This window comes from Callithrix jacchus, chromosome 9 (assembly GCF_049354715.1).
Source record: "Callithrix jacchus isolate 240 chromosome 9, calJac240_pri, whole genome shotgun sequence".
NCBI lineage: Eukaryota > Metazoa > Chordata > Mammalia > Primates > Cebidae > Callithrix > Callithrix jacchus.
Window position 1 is genome coordinate 62,353,085 of NC_133510.1, and position 21,279 is coordinate 62,374,363.

At 40.9% G+C, this 21,279-nt stretch overlaps 1 protein-coding gene across 50 annotated transcripts in view; it reads left to right on the plus strand.

Annotated features, from left to right (window-relative positions):
• Positions 1-21,279, plus strand: part of R3HDM2 (R3H domain containing 2) — a 192,342-nt gene that overhangs the window by 91,438 nt on the left and 79,625 nt on the right. For 8 of the 50 annotated variants that reach the window (XM_078336232.1, XM_078336251.1, XM_078336243.1 and 5 more), the window contains exon 1: positions 2,971-3,258. The exons of the other annotated variants lie outside the window; for them this stretch is intronic. The gene's annotated coding sequence lies outside the window, so the exon portion shown is untranslated. Of the gene's footprint in view, positions 1-2,970; positions 3,259-21,279 lie in introns of those variants that run through there. 50 annotated transcript variants of the gene reach the window in all.

The window sequence follows — 21,279 nt, forward strand, 5'->3', positions numbered from 1 at the left end:
GGGAGGATTGCTTGAGACTAGGAGTTCAAGAGAAGCGTGGACAACATAGCAAGAACTCTTCTCTAAAAAAATAAAATAAATATAGATTGGGGGCCTGGGGCGCACGCCTGTCGTCCCAGCTACTTGAGAGCCAGAGGCAGGAGGCAGGCAGATTGCTTGAGCCCAGAAGTTTAAGGCTGCAATGAGCTGTAATCCTGCCTCTGCACTCCAGCCTGATGATACAGCACCAGCAAGATCTGTCTCTTAAAAAAAAGAAAAAAAAAAAAAAAAAAATATATATATATATATATATGAAGCATTTGAATCATTATTGCCTTAATAACAAATGCATTATCTCCTTTTGGTGGCCTTCAATATTTTTTCTGTTTTTAGCTGTTAGATTATGAGTAATCCAGGAGTTTATCATGGATTTGCTCGTGTTTATCCTGCTTGGGGCAGCTACTGAGCCTTGAATCTGCTGGGTTTTGTTAAACTTGTGAAGTTTGTATCCATTATTTCTTCAAATATTTCAGTATACTCTTTCTTCTCGCCTTCTGGGACTCTAATGTCCTGAATATTAGACATTTGCTATTGTTCCACTGGTCCTTGGTGATCTGAGGTTTCTTTTTTCCCCAATAAAGAATTTTTTTTTCTTCATTGTTGAGATTCAGTAGTCACATTTGATGCCTATATTGATCTGTCTTCAAACTCGTTGACTCTTTCCCCTGTCATTTCTGTTCTGCTATTGAACACATCAAGTGAGTTTTTATATTTTGGTTGTTTTGTTTTCCAGTTTCATTTGGTTCTTCTTTATATCCTCTGTTTCTTTGCTGAGACATTCTGTTTTTCCATTGGTTTCAAGAATGTTTGTCTTACCTTGTTGGAATATTTTTGTAATGTGAGGCCGTTAATTTCAGTATTTGTGTCATCTTCATGTTTTGGCTGTTCATCTCTTTTCTTATACAAATTCAGATTATCTGGGTTCTTCATATGATGGGTAATTTTAGATTGTATCCTGAAAAATTTGAATATTATATCATGAGTGTCGGGTCTTGTTTAAATCCTGTGGTGAATATTGACTTTCATTTTAGCAGACATTCAATCTGGTTGGGTTCATCTTCACATTCTATGCAGCCTTTTGTGAATGGTGATTCCAAAGTCTGTTAAGTTTTTGAAGGCTTTATAGTGCTATTTAGATCTGCCTTGCTTGTATATCACCTAGCCACTTATCTGAGACTTGGCTGATGGCTATTCTTATAGTTCAGAATGACCTTAATGTTATGACCTTAAAAATAGACACATACTGAATTGTTTTATGTGTGAAGAGTCATCATGAAAGCATGTCAAATAGTTCTGAAAAAAAAAATATATATATACACACATATATGCATGCACATATATGTATACATAAGTTTGTATATGTGTCTAGGTGATGTGCTAGTTTTGCAAATTCTCTATATGTCACAAATTTCTCAAGTGAAAATTTGGAGAAAACAAAGAAATAAGTAAAGGTCAAAAACATGTACTTCATCTGCTTAAAACCCACCAATGGCCTGTCATCTCATGAAGTGTAAAAGTTAGATTGCTTTCAGTGGTCAATTTGGCCCTGCGGGATCAGCCTTCCAACCCCCTAAGGCTTCTCATCTCACTCAGAGTAAAAGGCAGAGTCTTTTTTTCCCCTTTTGTATGATTCTTAATGAGTCTATCTCTTATTCCTAGAGCTTATCTTAGTGCCTGACCATAGTATGAACCAGACCATACAAGTATTTGTCTAAATAAATAAAAAGATGTGTCTTTGTGACAGGTTTTATTGTTTTCATCAGGATGCCTTGACCATGGCTATAATTATTTTGTGCTGTTGCACATGATGCACTGCCTGTAATGTCCATTACTTCCTGACCAATAGAGATTATTACTATCTTTTCGTGGGCTCTTAAAAATTAAGACCTGAGGCCAGGAGCAGTGGCTTCTGCCTATAATCCCAGTACCTTGGGAGCCTGAGGCGGGAGGATCACCTGAGGTCAGGAGTTCGAGACCAGCCTGACCAACATAGAGAAACCCTGTCTCTACTGAAAATACAAAATTAGCCAGCCATGGTGGCGCATGCCTGTAATCCCAGCTACTTGGGAGGCTGAGGCAGGAGAATTGCTGAACCCAGGGGACAGAGGTTGCAGCGAGCCGAGATTGCGCCATTGTATTCCAGCCTGGGCAACGAGAGTGAAATTCTGTCTCAAAAAATAAAAATAAAAAAAGACCTGAGAGTCATATCTAAACTTGCCATTCCAGAGCCATGTATACTTTCTTGAATAATTACTTTTCTTTCCTGGTCTCCTTTGTACCAGTTTATTTTAATCTACTTACTGTCGTCCCTGTACTTATATTCTCCATTCCCATCCTTTTTCATCAGTTCTGTCAAAAAGATGCCGCCATGGTTTCCTTATTCCCTCATTTTATAGCCAAAGTATTTTTCCTTTCCTTTGGGGGCAAATAATGGGCAGAGGAACAGATAGGTACTAGTATCCTGTGCTGTCTGCCTTCTGCCCCAAAATGAAAACCAATTTTACCAAATACAGCTTGCTGGCAAGAAAATTCTCTATAGCTAGGTTTGATCTTAATTTTACATTTCTAAAGTAAATTCTTAAATTTACATTTCTCAGTAGCTTTTAGGCAGAGATCATCTCTCTGGCCTCAATTATTTTGCAGGTAAGTAAAAGGTAAGGTAAATTGAAAGGTGAACTTTTAATTCAGTGCATATTTCCAACTTGTTATTCTTCACTAAAGAGACTATTTTGGTATCTCGACATATGCAGCAGAAAGGAGCTGCTGCTGTGTCTTTAAAAGCTATCCTCAGAGCAGTGTGGAGGCAGGCATGCCACTGAAGTACTTGAATGAGAGCGAGAAGAGGAGGTGGGAGGGGGTGCTCTTAAAGCCTCTGTGTGTGTGTATGTATGTCTGTGTGTGCCTGTGTCTGTGTCTGTGAGTGTATGTGCCAGTGTGACTGTTGGCAGAGCTCTGGATGACATCTCTCTGAACAGCTGGGCCATGGTCGGCTTCAGAGCTGCTTGTCAGAGCAATTAGTTAGCTGGAGCCGCAGCAGCAAGGATCAGTATCATTTCATTCAAGGGTGAAGGGGGCGGGAGAGGGCTGTGGGTGGGGGAAGAGGCACAGGTTTCCCAGAAGGAATTTCTTCCGGCAAAATTCCGGCAGAACAGATCTTTACAATGAAATCTCCATTAATAATGTGAGCTCGCTGTTGGTGTAAGTACAGATCCATCTGGGGTGAGTTTTGGATAATTTTCTTTCTTTCTTTAGATAAAAGTCCTTGAACTCCACAGACTAGGTAGAAAAAAGCTATAAGGATATTTTTTCTATCTTGGCTGATTTAACTGTATAATACGCACTAGGGAAACTAGAGAATTTTTAAGTGCTAAGTTTTGTGAGGGTTTTTTGGGCATTTGGCTTGCTGCTTTTTATCTTTAAAATATAAAAATTAGGTTTGCCAGAACTTTTACTCTATTCAGATTTTACCTCGCATGGCTATTTCAAGCAATGCTTCATTCAGATGTTGCTTATGCGAACAGTGGTGACTTCTGTTCTCTTTGGTGATGCTATTGACGCACATTACAGGAAGCAGGGATTCCCCTATAAATATCCTTCACTGTGTCATTACCCAGCTATCCACACCTGGCTGGCGAATGTGCCTCTCTGTCCTGTATCTTTATGTAACTATCCCTTAGGCTTTAAATTTGATAAGAAATAGCCTTTGCTGTATCTAGGGAGCTTTTTTGATTATGAACATCTTAGGACGAATTTGTTTAAAACCTTTTTACTAAAAAATGCCTTTCGATGTGTTGAGATTGTCAAGTGGATTTCTTCTGGGTTTATCGATTCTTATTTTGTATTACTTGTTTCTTATAATTGGCTTGTTTTTATTTGCTGGCCTTGGCTTCTAAAGAGTGCAGAGATGGGATTCCCTCTACCTCCAGTGACGTAGTGATTTTGTTTGCAGTCTTTTTCTTCTGAGAGGGAGGGGATGGAGAGAAGGAAATAGAAAAATCCATCTGAAGCGGGGCTTTCTTCCTTCTATATGACTTGATTTTGGTAACTGGGTGCCACTGAATTAGAGCTGAAACCAAAGTGGCATGTTATAAAGGTGCTATAATTTTGTTTGTTTCCTTTTAGAATAGGCTCAGACCGAAGTCAGAATTACTAAGCAAGGTGCCTGAATTAACCCTGTATGTCCTGCTGTCAATTTTTACCTAATTACTTTTTCTAAATAAGGAAAGAAAAAGACCTCATGAGCCAGGTTTTTGGAACCAGGATCCATGAATAATTTTAGGTTGAGTTTTGGAATTTGGAATTTTTCTGCCTTATTTGCACAGTTTGTACACTGTTTCTCAGACCTAAAAAATAGGTAGTTATGTAAAATTCCTTGCCACTGTAGTTGAGAATAAAATTCTAATTTTGAATATATATAGCTAAAGCAAAGCTTTAGAAAGAAATTGTTAGATATACTCTTAGGTGCTAGCATAACAGCCCAACCCATCTTTTTTTGGATTGAGTGTCTGGGCTTCCAGTCCCTTTTTATGCAACTCCATTTTAATACCACTGATCTCTAGAGGGCTGCAGAGGTCAATTTGAAAAACTCAGTAAACTAGAGCCTAGGAAAATTGAAGGTTTGCCTATCTGTCAATGTATGTTTGGTTAACATATATGGAAAAGTGCTTTTAAGAATGTGCTGGTTTATTTTCTATCTTGATTGTCTTTTCTGTTCTGTGCTTTCATTTACTCAATTCTTTGTGTGAAGTGAAAAGAGTAATAATGTCTGCTTCTCAGCTTACATTAGGCACTCTTATTTTTCTATGATAGTTCAATTATATTAATATTTATTACAGCCATAAATGTTTCAAACCAACACAATCTATTTGTTTTGGGTGGGGGTGGGAGGTAGGAGGAAAAAAGGAAGATAATCCTAGGGCAAATGGAGAGAATTCTAGAAGAATAACCTATTTAGAAGCTTGCCAGAGACAGGAGCTATAAGGGTTAAGAGAAATTCCACCACATCCTTGCATCTTGATATTGCAGCGAATTTATGGTTGATTCTTGCTAGCTTTTCAGGAAACCCCTGTGGTGGACAACCCTCATTAATCGTTGCTGGGAGACTGCTCTGACGTCACTGGGAGCAGTTCCCTGTCTGCAACTAGGACAGGAATAGCCTTTGAGGGGGAAGAAAACCGCTGTGAAATTAAAAGATGACGGTTCTGTTTACTTGGTTTTCCTTTCATTTGAGGGTAGATAAGATAAACCTGAAGTTTAAATGTTTGTCATTACCAAGGGAGAATTTGCCAAAAGTTATTTTTATTTCAACTAGAAGTGCTTTCTTCTTTTGAAATCTTTATTTTCTAACCATCAAGGTTTTGGAAAAGGTCAAAGAATAAGAAAAGCTGTTGAAAAATATTAGAGAATTAAGATTTCTGTTTCTTTTTATCCCCTTTCCCCCCAACTTTTTATGTTTTTGGAAGAAGGAAAGATCAAGAACCACTTTTATAAATCATTGTTTTTAGCATCATCCTGTTTGGGATAATTAAAAATTATATATATATGTTGGAAGGACTTTCTGGCCAAATTGATAGGGGCCATTACTGTGTCTAGAAGTTACTATACCAACTTAATAATAATAATCTCTCTGATATCTTCCTCTCCTAGCCCACTCCCTTAACAGCTCCCACTGTTAAGAGCTTCCCTTTGTTTGTTCATTTGTTTTTTTTTTGAGATGGAGTCTTGCTCCGTCCCCCAGGCTGGAGTACAGTGCCATCATCTTGGTTAACTGCCACCTCCATCTCCTGGGTTCAAGCAACTCATCTGCCTCAGCCTCCAGAGTAGCTGGGATTACAGGTGCATGCTACCACGCCTAGTTAATTTTTGAATTTTTAGTAGAGACGGAGTTTCACCATGTTAGCCAGGCTGATCTCGAACTCCTGACGTCGTGATCTACCCGCCTCAGCCTCCCAAAGTGCTGGGATTACAGGCGTGAGCCACCGAGTCTGGCAAGAGCTTCTCTGTAGAAAAAACTTCCTGGTTGAATGCTTGCCCCCTGGAATTCAAATCCCAGCTTTGCCAGCTGCTGCTCTGTGACTTTGGCCAAATTAATGTCTCCATTTCTTCATTTGTAAAACGGGCCAGGCATGGTGGCTCACACCTGTAATCCCAGCACTTTGGGAGGCTGAGGTGGATGGATCACTTGAGATCAGGAGTTTGAGACTAGCCTGGCCAACATGGTGAAACCCCTTTTCTACTAGAACTGCAAAAAAAGGTATGGTGGCGAACGCCTATAATTCCAGCTACTGGGTGAAGGTCACAGTGAGCTGAGATCATGCCACTGCACTCCAGTCTGGGCAACAGAGCAAGACTCTGCCTTTTACACACACAGACACACACACACACACACACACACACACACTTGTAAAATGATGATAATAATTAGTACTCACTTCTTAGGGTTGTTTTGAAGATTAAAAGTTAATATATACATAATAAAGCTTTTAAAACAGTTCCTGGTCATTTTAAAGACTTAGCAGTAGCCATTATTGTAAATATTTAGAAATAGAGTCCAGCTGGCGTGGCAGAACGAGACCCCATCTCTCTCTCTCTCTCAAATGATAATAATAATAAAAAAGACAAGGGGATATACCATTTGTGTCTTCAGATCACATGTAATTTTTGAGGAAGCCAGAAGAGATTTTTGAGTCATGTAGGATATTGAGTTTTTAAAATGATCATAGGGCCCGGCATGGTGGCTCATGCCTGTAATCCCAGCACTTTACTTTGGGAGTCTAAGGTGGGTGGATCACTTTAGGTGTGGGGTTTAAGACCAGCCTGGACTATATGGTCCCATCTCTACCAAAAATACAGATAAATTAGCTGGTCATGGTGGCTTATGCCTATGGTCCCCATTACTCAGGAGGTTGAGGCAGGAGGACCACTTGAACATATTCAACCAATATGGATACAAATTCTGTGCTAATATGGAAACAAAGTTTAGAAAGATACGCCTCAAAACATTGCTTTTGTTAGTAGCAGTTCTGTCTGAGTTCTTGATCATGGGCGTTTTTTTTTTTTCTCTCTAGTGTGTGTTTTGTAAGTATAAAGAAACTCTCAGTATTTTTCTAATCATAAAAAGAATTTAAAAATATAAAAATTTCTAGTGTTCATATCTGACTGATGAAAATATTTACCATCTGTTAAATTCAAATAAATGTGATGACCTGTATAACCTGGACATAGTGTTTGGAACACAGTAAATGTTCAGTAAGTGATAAGTGCCGCTATTATTAGTTGAGAAAGGTAGCTTCCTATGATTAGAGTTCAGGTATCCTCTTCATGCAGCTTCTTGTCCTTCTGAGGTTAATAAATATGCTTTCTTTCTATACCTACTGGCCCAAGATCTTTATACATATACACACAAGGTTATAGAACTAGAGTGCAATGTTTTGATTTTTGTTTTGGTGGTGGTATAGAGGAAATTTAACATGGAGAGAGGCCTACTGAGTTTCTTTGCAGCGACTTAAAATGCTTTAATACAATTTATGACTCCCACTGAAAGTTGATTCTACCCCATTTTCTGGGTTGTCTCCTTAAGAATTCTTGGGAAATTTGGGCTGGGCATGGTGGCTCATACCTGTAATCCCAGCATGTTGGGAGGCCAAGGTAGGCAGATCCCTTGAGCCCAGGAGTTTGAAACCAGTTTAGGCAAGATAGGGAGACCTGGTCTCTACCAAAAAAAAAAAAAAAAAAAAGTCAGCCAGGTGTGGTAGTATGACCCTGTAGTTTCAGCTACTTAGGAGGCTGAAGCAAGAGGATCACTTGAGCCCATGAGGTTGAGGCCACAGTGAGCTGAGATAGTGCCACTGTACTTCATCTAGCTGGGCAACAGAGTGAAACCTTCTCTTTAAAAAAAAAAAAAAAAAATTCTGGGGAAATTTGGAATAGTGTTACAGAAAAGATTTTCTCGGCTGGGCACAGTGGCCCAGCACTTTGGGAGGCCGAGGCGGGTGGATCACCAGGTCAAGAGATCGAGACCATCCTGGTCAACATGGTGAAACCCCATCTCTACTAAAAATACAAAAAATTAGCTGGGCATGGTGGCGCGTGCCTGTAATCCCAGCTATTCAGGAGGCTGAGGCAGGAGAATTGCTTGAACCCAGGAGGAGGAGGTTGCTGTGAGCCGAGATTGCGCCATTGCACTCCAGCCTGGGTAAGGAGCGAAACTCCGCCTCAGAAAAAACAAAGATTTTCTCTGTTCTAAGAACTTCTGAAATTCTGTCTATTGCTTCTCATGTTAATCTGCTGTGTGGGTCCCTTGGAACTCAGTGCCGACAAATGAGATCTAGACATCCATTCATTTTTACAAATAATTTTTTTTATTTTTTATTTTTTGCATTTTAGGTTTTGGGGTACATGTGAAGAGCATGCAAGATTGTTGCATAGGTACACACATGGCAGTGTGATTGCTGCTTTCCTCCCCATCACCTATTTCTGGCATTTCTCCCCATGCTATCTCTCCCCAACTTCCCACCCCTGCTGTCCTTCCCCTATTTCCCCCCAACAGACCCCAGCGTGTGATGCTCCCCTCCCTGTGTCCATGTGTTCTCATTGTTCAACACCCACCTATGAGTGAGAATATGTAGTGTTTGATTTTCTGTTCCTGTGTCAGTTTGCTGAGAATGATGGTTTCCAGGTTCATCCATGTCCCTACAAAGGACACGAACTCATCGTTTTTGATGGCTGCATAATATTCCATGGTGTATATGTGCCACGTTTTCCCTGTCCAGTCTATCATCGATGGGCATTTGGGTTGGTTCCAAGTCTTTGCTATTGTAAACAGTGCTGCAATGAAAATTCATGTGCATGTGTCCTTATAGTAGAATGATTTATAATCCTTTGGATATATACCCAGTAATGGGATTGCTAGTTCAAATGGAATTTCTATTTCTAGGTCCTTGAGGAATTGCCACACTGTCTTCCACAATGGTTGAACTAATTTACACTCCCACCAACAGTGTAAAAGTGTCCCTGTTTCTCTGCATCCTCTCCAGCATCTGTTGTCTCCGGATTTTTTTTTTTTTTTTTTTTGAGACGGAGTTTCGCTCTTGTTACTCAGGCTGGAGTGCAATGGCGCGATCTCGACTCACCGCAACCTCCGCCTCCTGGGTTCAGGCAGTTCTCCTGCTTCAGCCTCCCGAGTAGCTGGGATTACAGGCACGCACCACCATGCCCAGCTAATTTTTTGTATTTTTAGTAGAGACGGGGTTTCGCCATGTTGCCCAGGATGGTCTCGATCTCTTGACCTCGTGATCCACCCACCTTGGCCTCCCAAATGTCTCCAGATTTTTTAATGATCGCCATTCTAACTGGCATGAGATGGTATCTCAATGTAGTTTTGATTTGCATTTCTTTAATGGCCAGTGATGATAAGCATTTTTTCATGTTTGTTGGCCTCATATATGTCTTCTTTTGTAAAGTGTCTTTCATATGCTTCGCCCACTTTTGAATGGGCTTGTTTGTTTTTTTCTTGTAAATTTGTTTTAGTTCTTTGCAGATTCTGGATATCAGCTTTGACAAATAATTTTCAAAAATTTATTTGAAAAATTACTTTTTACCTTTAAGAATCTACTTATAAGTAAAGCACAGGAGACAATTTTGCAATGTAAACATTAGCATGCCTAACTCGAAAAACCTTTGTTTCTATTCCATAGCCTCTTATTATTTTTTAACTTTTATTTTAGGTTTGGGGGTACGTGAAGGTTTGTTACACAGGTAAACATGTGTCACAGGGGTTTGTTGTACATATGATATCACCACCAGTGTTAAGCCCAGTAACCAATAATTATATTTTCTGTTCCTCTCACCCTCCCCCGTGAAGTAGACCCCAGTGTCTTTTGTTCTCTTCTGTGTGTTCATAAGTTCTTATCATTTAGCTCCCACTTGTAAGTGATAACGTGCAGTATTTGGTTTTCTGTTTCTGCCTTAATTTGCTAAGGATAATAGCCTTGCGCTTCATCTGTGTTCCTGCAAAAGACATAAGCTTGTTCTTTTTCATGGCTGCATAGTATTCCAGGTGTATGGACCACATTTTCTTTATATAGTCTGTCATTGATGGGCATTTAAGTTGATTCTATGTCTTTACTATTGTGAATAGTGCTGCAGTGAACATTCATGTGAATGTGTCTTTATGTTGGTAGAATTACTTATATTCCTCTGTATATATACCCAGTAATGGGATTGCTGGATTGAGTAGAAGTTCTGCTTTTAGCTCTTTGAGGAATCACCATCATGCTTTCCGTAATTATTGAACTAATTTACTCTCCCACCAACTTTAAGTTGGTATAAGTGTTTTTGCTATAACCTTACCAGCATCTCTTATTTTTTTACTTTTTTTTTTTTTGAGATGGCTGGAGTGCAGTGGCACAATCTCCGCTCACTGCAAACTCTGTCTCCTGGGTTCAAGTGATTCTCCTACCTCAGCCTCTGAGTAGCTGGGATTACAGGCACCTGCCACCTTGCCTGGCTAATTTTTGTATTTTTAGTAGAGACGGGGTTTCACCTTGTTGGCCAGGCTAGTCTCGAACTCCTAACCTCTGGTGAGCCACCACGCCTGGCACACTTTTTGACTTTTTAATAATAGGCATTCTGACTGGTGTGAAGTATGAAATTAAAAAAAAAAAAAAAACATGGTGTGGTATCTCATTGTAGGTGTTTTTGATTGGCATTTCTTTAATTATCAGTGAGAATGAGCTTTTTTTCATATGCTTATTATTCAAATGTATGTCTTTTGAGAAATGACTGTTCATGTCCTTTGCCCACTTTTTTTTTTTTTTTTGAGATGGAGTTTCGCTCTTGTTACCCAGGCTGGAGTGCAATGGCGCAATCTCAGCTCACTGCAATCTCCACCTCCTGGATTCAGGCAATTCTCCTGCCTCAGCCTCCTGAGTAGCTGGGATTACAGGCATGCGCCACCATGCCCAGCTAATTTTTTGTATTCTTAGTAGAGACGGGGTTTCACCATGTTGACCAGGATGGTCTCGATCTCTTGACCTCGTGATCCACCCACCTCGGCCTCCCAAAGTGCTGGGATTACAGGCGTGAGCCACCGCGCCTGGCCCTTTGCCACTTTTTAATGGGGATGTTTGTTATTCTCTTGTAAATCTAAGTTCCTTGTAGATGATGGATCTCCTGGGCTCAAGCAATCCTTCTGCCTCGGCCTCCCAAATTGCTAGGTTTACAGTGGTGAGCCACCACGCCTGGCTCACACCTATAATCCCAACACCTTGGGAGGTTGAGGTGGGAGGATCTTGTGAGACAGGAGTTCAAGGCCAGCCTGGGCAACCTAATAAGACCCTGTTTCTCCAAACAACAACAAAAAAAGCTGGGTGTGGTGGTGCCTGCCTGTAGTCCTGTAGTACTAGCTGGAGTACAGTGGCCCCAATCATAGCTCACTATAGCCTCAACCTCCTGGACTATAGTCCTAGCTACAGACAGGCGCCACTCCCTGTTTGGGAGACCGAGGCAGAATGATTGGTTGTGCCCAGGAGTTCAGAGTTGCAGTGAGCTGTGACTAGGTCACTGCACTCCAGCCTGGGCAACCTAGCAAGCTGTTGTCACTTAAAAGAAAAAAAAGGGGCCGTGTGTGGTGGCTCACTCCTGTAATCCCATACCTTTGGGAGGCTGATGTGGGCGGATCACGAGGTCAAGAGATCGAGACCATCCTGGCCAACATGTGAAACCCCATCTCTACTAAAAATACAAAAATTAGCCAGGCGTGGTGGCATGTGCCTCTGGTCCCAGCTTCTTGGGAGGCTGAGGCAGAAGAATTGTTTGAACCCAGGAGGTGGAGGTTGCAGTGAGCCAAGATTGTGCCACTGCACTCCAGCCTAGCGACAGAGCAAGACTCCGTCTCAAAAAAAAAAAGGGGTAGCCAGGTGTGATGGCTTACACCTGTAATCCTAGCATTTTGGGAGGCTGAGGCAGGTGGATCACCTGAGGTCAGGAGTTTTAAACCAGCCCTGCCAATGTGGTGAAAGCCTGTCTCTACTAAAAGTACAAAAATTAGCTGGTCAAGGTGGCAGGTGCCTGTAATCTCAGAAACTTGGGAGGCTAAGGCAGGAGAATCACTTGAACCCAGGAGTCGGAGGTTGCAAGATCACACTATTGCACTCCAACCTGGGTGACAGAGGGAGACTCTGTCTGGGAAAAAAAAAAAAAAAAAGGTATGAGAAATTGATGCAGATCACAGATCAGCAGTTCTAAATTATATATATATGAAAAAAATATATGTTATATATTTTGTAGGAACAGGGTCTTGCTCTATTGCTGAGGCTGGAAGGCAATGGCCCAATCATAGCTCACTATAGCCTCAACCTCCTAGGCTCAAGGGATCCTCCTGCCATAGCCTCTCAAATAGCTAGGAGTATACACAGGCACCACTACACCCAGCTAACTCTTTTTTTTGTAGAGGTGGGGTCTCACTATGTTGCCTAGGTCGGTCTCAAACTGCTGGTCTCAGGTGATCCTCCTGCCTTAGCCTCTCAGAGTGCTGGGATTACAGGCCTGAGCCATGACACCTGGCCAACAGCCCTAAATTAAAATCTTTAGCTCTCAGTATATTGAAGCATGGGAAGTTTTAATATTGTGATTTTAGCTGGGCAGCACTCCCTACACGAATTCCTCAGTTTATCCTGGTGTTGGTTTTCTGGCAGTTTAAAGATTCTTGAATTTCTTTACTGAAATTAAACAAGGGAAAATGTTTAGGGTTTTTGGGATCCCTTGTTATTTGCATCCATTGTCTTTGCTGTTCACTCTTTGCCCCATTCATTTTTAGTATAACAGAGTGGCACCATTTCTTATTTGTCTGTAGAGACTATTCTCTGACAGTTTTTGCAGCAGTTTCTATGGAAAATGCTTTATTTTAAAAAATTTAAAAAGCAAGGGAAATCTCATCTTTTAGCTCTTAGTGATAGAGCCTGTTGTCATGGAATCTTGGATCAGATTGGCTGACCCAGGGGCCAATGAGCAGATAGAACATAAACACTTTATAATTTAACTTTGCAGAATTTATTATTCGGTGATAGGTGACATTAATACCATAACTGTATATAGAAGCTGTGAAATAAATGCTTTAAAAATGGTATAAGGTGTTTTTAAAATTTGCTGTTAAATGTAAATATGATAATTACATATTCTTAATGTGATTTGATTGGGGGAGGAAGTGGTGGGAAACACCTACCACCTGTCTGTGAATTGGGCTGCAGTCAGTTGGGCTTGTGCCAAGTCTAACTATGGCCTTCTAGACTAGAGGAGGTTTTTTTTAATATAGGAACCAACCTCCCTCCCTCCTTTGTTCCCTCCCTCCCTCCCTCTTCCTTCCTTCCTTCTTTCCCTTCCTTCTCTTCCTTCCCTCCCTTCCCTCCCTCCCCTTCCCTCCTTCCTTCCCTTCCCTCCCCTTCCCTTCCCCTTCCTCTTTCCTCCTTCCTTCCTTTCCTCCCTCCGTCCCTCCCTCCTTCCCTCCCTCCCTTCTTCACTATGAGGGAGAAGTCCAGAAATCTGTCTTTTATTTCTTTATTTATTTTTGAGATGGAGTTTTGCTCTTGTCACCCAGGCTGTGCGATCTCAGCTCACTGTAACCTCTGCCTCCCGGGTTCCAGAGATTCTTTCTTCCAAGTAGCTGGAATTACAGGCACCCGCCACCATGCCCAGCTAATTTTTTGTATTTTTAGTAGAGACAGCGTTTCGCCATGTTGGCCAGGCTGGTCTCAAACTCCTGACCTCAGGTGATCAATCCGCCTTGGCCTCCCAAAGTGCTGGGATTACAGGCATGAGCCACCGTGCCTGGCCTGAAGCTGCCTTTCTTACTTGATAGCTTTTAAGTGTGAATCAGAAATTAATAGCTTTTTTCTTCCATGTTTTTCTTTTTTTCTCCTCTAATCTGACATGGTAGATCTCTGTCAACATTATATAGTGTCTCTCTGTTTGGTCTGGAGATAGAGGAATAGCTGGGGGTAGCTTTCATGTTTTCCATCTTTACTTCTTTAGCTTGTTTGTATATATTGACTTAGGTTTGGGATATTTCACTGAGCTCAATGTTGGTTCCTCGTCATAGCAGATCATGGCACATATCTTTTCCTATTTATTGCCCAAGAGATTAAGAATGATTCATTCATAGAAATTTCCCTCTCTAGGTCTTGTAAATGAAAGAAGTCAAGAGTTTCATGTTTTCCTTCTTACACTTTATGTCAAGGGATACTTGAGAAATTATGGTGGGTTTTATTCTTTGCTCTCCCAGTGTTCTCATACTCAGCTATGTACAGAGCTGAAGGATTGAAAGAGATATCCAGAAGTCCATGAGTTTATTCCCCTCTTTTGAGCTATTCAAGTCTCTGTAAGATATGAACATTTCATTATACCATCACCTCCATTTCAGGAAAAAATAATTTTAGGTTCTCTATTAAGCAAAGAGGGAGAAAAAAATGTGTTCAGTATCTGTCTGGATAACTTACCTTTGGGTAAGAATAAGGGATGTGGTTTGGTTCATCGGGTAAGCACAAAGCAGGAGGAAATAGTATCACATTAGACTCGCAGGTTATAAGTTTGAACCTCACTTAGTTCACACAGTTTTTCAGATCTTGCAGATTTTTTCTTGCTAAGCTTTATTTTGAATGGGAATCATTGATCTCTCAGGTGAGAATTGTGCAAAGCCATTCTGATCTGAATTTGGGAAAGCAGCAGGCCATTTTGAGAAAACAGTGTGGTATCAAAGAAAGAACATGAATTTGGAGGCATTTTTGAGTTGAATTCTAGCTTTGCCACTTACTTTTTTTTTCTGGAGACAGGGTCTTACTCCAGGCTGGAGTGTTGGAGTGATGCCATCACAGCTCACTGCAGCCTTGACCTCCTAGGCTCAAGTGATCCTCCCACCTCTGCCTCCCAAGTGGCTGAGACTATGGCTACAGGTGTGTGTCACCACACCTGGTTTATTTTTATTATTTTTGTAGAGACAGGGTTCTACTATGTTGCCAAAGCTGCTCTCAAAATCCTGTGCTCAAGCAGTTCTTCCACCTTAGCTTCCCAAAGTGCTGGGATTACAGGCATGGATCATCACACCTAGCCACTGTTTACATTCTATAAATATGACAAATTACGTTTTTCTTTTCAAGACAGTGTCTTACTCTGTGGTCCAGGCTACAGTGCAGTGGCATAATCACAGCTCACCATAGCCTCCTGGGCTCAAGTGATCCTGCTACCTCAGCCTTACAAGTATCTGGAACTACAGGTACATACCACCATGCCTAGCTAATTTATTAAAAAAAATTTATGCAGACAGAGTTTCCCTTTATTGCCCAGGCTGCAAATTATTTTAATTCACATATTTATTTTAAAATCTATTTATTATGTGTCAGGCACTCTTCTAGACCCTGTTTATAAGCAGTGAACAAAGCAAAATCAAAATCCCTGCCCTTCTTTGAGTGTACCTTGGGGACAGAGATAATAAACAAGATAAATAAGTAAAATAAATGAATCGTTTGACAGTGATAAATGATGAGGAGAAAAATAAAGTCAAGGAAATGAGATGGGAAGTATTTGGGGTTTTTTAAGAGATAGGGTCAAAGAACAGACACTGGTGGTCAGGTCATTTAAGGTCTTGTAGACCATTTTAGGGACATTAGCTCTGAGTGAGATGGAGAGCCATTGGGGGATTTTGAGCAAAGGCATAAAATGATCTGACAGTGTTTTTGTTTACAAAGTACTATGGGGTGGGGTGGTGAAAGTGGAAGCAAAGAGACCAATTAGAGGGATGTTGCAATTATTCAGCCAAGAGAGGATGGTGGAACGATTAGGCAAGAAAAAGAAATAAAAGGCATCAAAATTAGAAGGGAAGAAGTAAAATTATCTCTATTTGCAGATGGTGGGATCTTAGATATAGAAAACCCTGAAGGTTCCACAAAAAAAACACTTTAGAATTAATAAATGCCAGCCAGGCATGCTGCCTCATGTTTGTAATCCCAGCACTTTGGGAGGCTGAAGCTGGTAGATCACCTGAGGTCAGGAGTTCAAGACCAGCCTGGCCAACATGATGAAACCCTGTCTTTACTAAAAATACAAAAAATTAGCTGGGCATGGTGGTGGACGCTTGTAATCCTAGCTACTCAGGAGGCTGAGGCAGGAGAATCACTTGAACCTGGGAGGCGGAGGTTGCAGTGAGCTGAGATCGCCCATTGCACTGTAGCCTGGGCAACAAGAGCGAGGAAAAAAAAAAAAAAGAATAAATGCATTCAGCAAAATAGCAGAATACAAAGTTATCACAAAAATCAGTTGCATTTCTGTACATTAATAATGAACAGTCTGAGAAGGAAATTATGAAAACAATTCCATTTACAATAGCATCAAAAACAATAAAATACTTAGGAATTATCTAAGGACGTGAGAGACTTAGACAATAAAAACTATAAACCATTGCTGAAAGAAATGAAAGAAAATATAAATGAAAACACATCCGATGTTCATGGATTGAAAGACCTAATATTGTTAAGATGTCAGTACCACCCAAAGTGATCTACAGGCTCATTGCAATCCCTATCAAAATCCTAATTATGTGTTTTTTGCAGAAATGGAAAAACTCATCTTAAAATTTGTATAGAATCTGAAAGGATTCCAAACAGCCAAAGCAATCTTGAAAAAGAGCAAAGCTGAAGGACTTACACTTCTGATTTCAAAACTTATTACAAAAGCATTATAATCAAAACAGTGCAAGCTGGGCGTGGTGGCTCACGCCTGTAATCCCAGCACTTTGGGAGGCCGAGGCGGGTGGACCACGAGGTCAAGAGATCAAGACCATCCTGGTCAACATGGTGAAACCCCGTCTCTACTAAAAAAATACACACACAAAAAAAAAATTAGCTGGGCATGGTGGCGCGTGCCTGTAATCCCAGCTACTCGGGAGGCTGAGGCAGGAGAATTGCCTGAACACAGGAGGCAGAGGTTGCAGTGAGCCGAGATCGCGCCATTGCACTCCAGCCTGGGTAACGAGCAAAACTCCAACTCAAAAAAAAAAAAACAAAACAGTGTAATACTGGTGTAAAGATATACAGCAATGGAATAGAATAGGGAAAGAAACCTTCATATATATGGTCAAATGATTTTTGACAAAGGTGGTGATGCAGTTTCGATCTGGTGAGGATGTGGAGAAATTGGGACATTTGTGCACTGTTGGCGAGAATGTCAAATGTTACAGCCACCATGGAAAATACAGCAGTTCCTAAAAAAAATTAAACATAGAATTAACATCTGATCCAGAAATCCTACTTCTGGATATATATCCAAATTATTGAAAACAAAGTCTCGAGTAGATACTTGTAAATTCATGTTTATAGCAGCATTGTTCCCAATAACTAAAACATGGAAACAACCCAAGTGCCCATCAACAGAATGGATTTCAAAATGTGTTATATACAGGCAACAAAATATTATGTAGCCTTAAAAGGAAGTAAATTCTGACATATTATGCTACAGTTTGGATGTATTTTGAGGACATTATGATAAGTAAAACAAGCCAGTTACAAAAAGACAAATACGATATGATTCTACTTTACTTACATGAGGTAGTTAAGAGTTGTCAAAATCATAGAGGCAGAAAATAGAATAGTGATTGCTAGGGGAGAGGGGGAAATGGTGAGTTATTGTTTAATGAGTACAGAATTTCAGTTTTACGAGATGAAAAGAGTTACAGAGATGGATGTTGGTGATGGTTATATGACATTATGAATATATTTAATACCCCTGAATTGTATGGATAAAAATGATTAAGATAGTAAATTTTATGTTATGTATTTTACCATAATTTTAAAAATTGGAAATGAGAGAGAGGATGGTGGTAGTATACAGTAGAAATGTAGGAATTCATCAGGTTTTGGATATATTTTCAAATTAGAGTCAACAGGATTTGCTTCCTGATCACTTTGAGTTTCAGTTTATTCTACAAAATAGGAATAATAATAATCTACTTACAAAGTGGCTAGCTCTGTGTACACAGTAGAATGGTAAATGAGAAACATTATAGAAGTGAAGACTCCTTAGGATCTGAGCCATCAAACATTGTGTGTTCTTTATACACCTGGTCAGCCTAACTAACCCTCAGGGTAATGGAGTCAAAAGGAACCAGCCACTCTTCAGTGATCCATCTCTTGCTTTAGGCCTGAGTTTACACCTACATCAAACATGGAGTTCAGTCTTTTGAAAGAAGCACTTACCTAAATTGACTTTTAAAAAACAGTTTTTAAAACACAAACTGGGTCGGTTGCAGTGGCTGAGGCCTGTATTCCCAGCACTTTGGGAGGCTGAGGCCAGAGGATCACTTGAGGTCAGGAGTTTGAGACCAGCCTCACCAACATGGTGAAACCCCATCTCTACTGAAAATACAAAATTACCCTGGCATGGTGGTGCACGCCTGTAATCCCAGCTACTTGGGAGGCTGAGGCAGGAGAATCCCTTAAACCCAGGAGGTGGAGGTTGCAGTGTTGCACTTTGTCCCCCAGACTGAAGTATAGTGTTGCAGTCATGCTCACTGCAGCTTCAACAGCCTGTGCTTCAGTGACTTTACCACTTCAGCGTCCAAAGTAGTTAGGACCACAGATGGGTGCCAGCATGCCCGGCCAATTTGTTAATTATTTGTTGAGATGAGGTCTCCTTGTGTTGTCCTAGCTAGTCTCCAGTTCCTGGGCTCAAACAGTCCTCCCACCTTTGCCTGCCAAAGTGCTGTAATTACAGGCATGAGCCACTGCTCCTGGCCTAATTCTCATTAAAATAGGCAAGAGTCTCACTTTATACAGGTTAATGTGGGTTCAATACTGACTGGGAAGAGGCTATTTATATGATGCCAATTTGGGGTGGAAATATGTTACTCAGAAAAACAGTACCAATAAACAGCAAGGAAAAGAGATGTCTCAATTGTTTTTCTCTCCCTTCTTACTATAAAATGATTAGGAAGAACGAGTATTTACTGAGCAACTACTCTGCAGGTACCTTACAATTGTTATCTTGTGATTTTTAGTGGCTCCATGAGGTATATATCATGCCTATCTTATAAATAAGGAGGCCGAGGCTCAGTGACACAGTAAGTTGTAGAAACAGTAGTCCCACAGCCAATTCATGTAGATCTGCAAAGTCCACAGTCTTATCTACTATAACATGATTGTTGTCTCCATTGTAGAGATTGATATTCTTTATTTTGATGGGTTTTGCCCCCTTGTTCACCTTATAATGATGCTCGTCTTTCTCCTACCAGCAGAAGTAGTATTAGGCCCAAGGGTGGTGATACACTCTTATATCCTCTATCAAAATGGCAACTCTCCCTTATTTTACCTCTTTCCTCCCAAGTACATATAAGCTCCAGGATGTTGATACAGTATTCTTTGCTTATAGAAATTGTGGCCAGGAGTGGTGGCTCACGCCTGTAATCCCAGCACTTTGGGAGGCCGATGTAGATGAATCATGAGGTCAGGAGTTTGAGACCAGCCTGGCCAACACAGTGAAACCCCATCTCTACTAAAAATACAAGAAAAATTGCTGGGCATGGTGGCGGATGCCTGTAATCCCAACTACTCGGGAGGCTGAGGCTGCAGAATCACTTGAACCTGGGAGGCGGAGGTTGCAGTGAGCTGAGATTGTGCCACTGCACTACAGCCTGGGTGACAGTGTGAGTCTCTGTCTCAAAAAAAGAAAAAAATTTTTTTTTTCATTATTGTATTTTAGAGTGTGTATGTGGGATATATATATATATATATATATGGTATCTCACATATATATTATGTAGAGAGTATATTAGAATTGGGATTTTCTGCAATTAACAGAAAACCCAAATAGAGACATACCTTGGAGACACTGTGGGTTTGGTTCCAGACCACTGCAATTGGATATCACAATAAAGCAAGTGTACAAATATTTTGGTTTCTCAGTACATATAAAAGTTATGTTTGGCCAGGTGCGGTGGCTCACGCCTATAATCCCAGCACTTTGGAAGGCCAAGGTGGGTGGATCACGAGGTCAAGAGATCAAGACCATCCTGGTCAACATGGTGAAACCTCGTCTCTACTAAAAATACAAAAAAAAAAAAAATTAGCTGGGCATGGTGGCACATGCCTGTAGTCCCAGCTACTTGGGAGACCGAGGCAGGAGAATTGCTTGAACCCAGGAGGTGGAGGTTGCAGTGAGCCGAGATGGTGCCATTGCACTCCAGCCTGGGCAATAAGATGGAAACTACGTCTCAAAAAAAAAAGTTATGTTTACACTATACTGTGATCTATTAAGTATGCAATAGCATTGTCTAGAAAAAGTACATACCTTAATTTTAAAGTACTTTATTGCTGCCAGGCACAGTGACACTTATCTGTAGTCCCAGCTGCTCAGGAGGTTGAAATGGGAGGATCGCTTAAGGCCCAGGAATTCACAGCTGTGACCTGCTATGATTGCATCCATGGATAGACATTGCACTCCAGCCTGGGCAACCTACTGAGATCCTGTCTCAAAACAAACAAATGAAAAAACTTTATTGCTAAAAAATTATAATAATCATCTGAGCCTTCAGCAAGTGGTATCTTTTGTTTTTTTCTTTTTTCTTTTTTTCTTTCAAGTCGTATCTTTTGGCTGGTGAAGAGTCTTGTCTCAAGGTTGATGATTGCTGACTGATGATGGTGGTGGTTGCTGAAGATTGGGGTGGCTGTGGCAATGTCTTAAAATCTTTTTCTTTTCTTTCTTTTTTTTTTTTTTTTAAGAGACAGGGTTTTTCCATGTTTGTCAGGCTGGTCTCGGACTCCCCACCTCAGGTGATCTCACTTGCCTCGGCCTCCCACAGTACTGGGATTACAGGCGTGAGCCACTGTGCCCAGCCAACTGTGGCAATTTCTTAAGACAACTGGCCTGGAGTGCATGGCCTACACCAGTAATCCCAGCACTTTGCGAGGCAGAGGCAGGAAGATAACTTGAGCTCAGTAGTTCAAGACCAGCCTGGGCAACACAGCGAAACCCTGTCTCTACAAAATAATACAAAAATTAGCCATGCTTGCCTGTAGTCCCAGCTACTCCGGAGGTTGAGGCGGAAGGATCGCCTGAGCCTGGGAGTTTGAGGCTGCAGTGAGTTGGATGATCACGCCACTGCACCCCAGCCTGGGTGACAGAACAAGACCTTACCTCAAGAGAAAAAAAAAAAAAAAGTCCTGGCATGTTGACTCACTCATGTCTATAATCCCAGCACTT